Raw genomic sequence first — 353 nt, 5'->3', positions numbered from 1 at the left:
GCAATGTGCGTGTAAGTGTACGAGTTTTCAGTCATTTTACTTGACTTAATGACTCGCTCAGGAACATCGCTGCACCTTAATTAATTACAGGAACTGTGTCGTTATCGAAGAGAAAAAAAAAATGCATAAATCATGATCGCATTCAGTGCAATAGCGCTTCAAATATTCATGACTGGAATTTGATTCAAAGAAAAAATATGAGGAATGATTAAAAATGAAAACAGGGGAATAATGAGGCAATGAGCCTGAGAAAAGATTAGTGACATGTCTAATAAAAATGGCCGGATATTCGATAAGCATAATGAAGGTGATAAGAAGGTTCACATTAGGAATTCGATAGCATGTTTTTTTTT

Source organism: Penaeus monodon, chromosome 34, assembly GCF_015228065.2.
Source record: "Penaeus monodon isolate SGIC_2016 chromosome 34, NSTDA_Pmon_1, whole genome shotgun sequence".
NCBI classification, from domain to species: Eukaryota; Metazoa; Arthropoda; class Malacostraca; order Decapoda; family Penaeidae; genus Penaeus; species Penaeus monodon.
The sequence above is the reverse complement of the archived record's forward strand: the minus strand, read 5'-3'. Positions refer to the sequence as shown.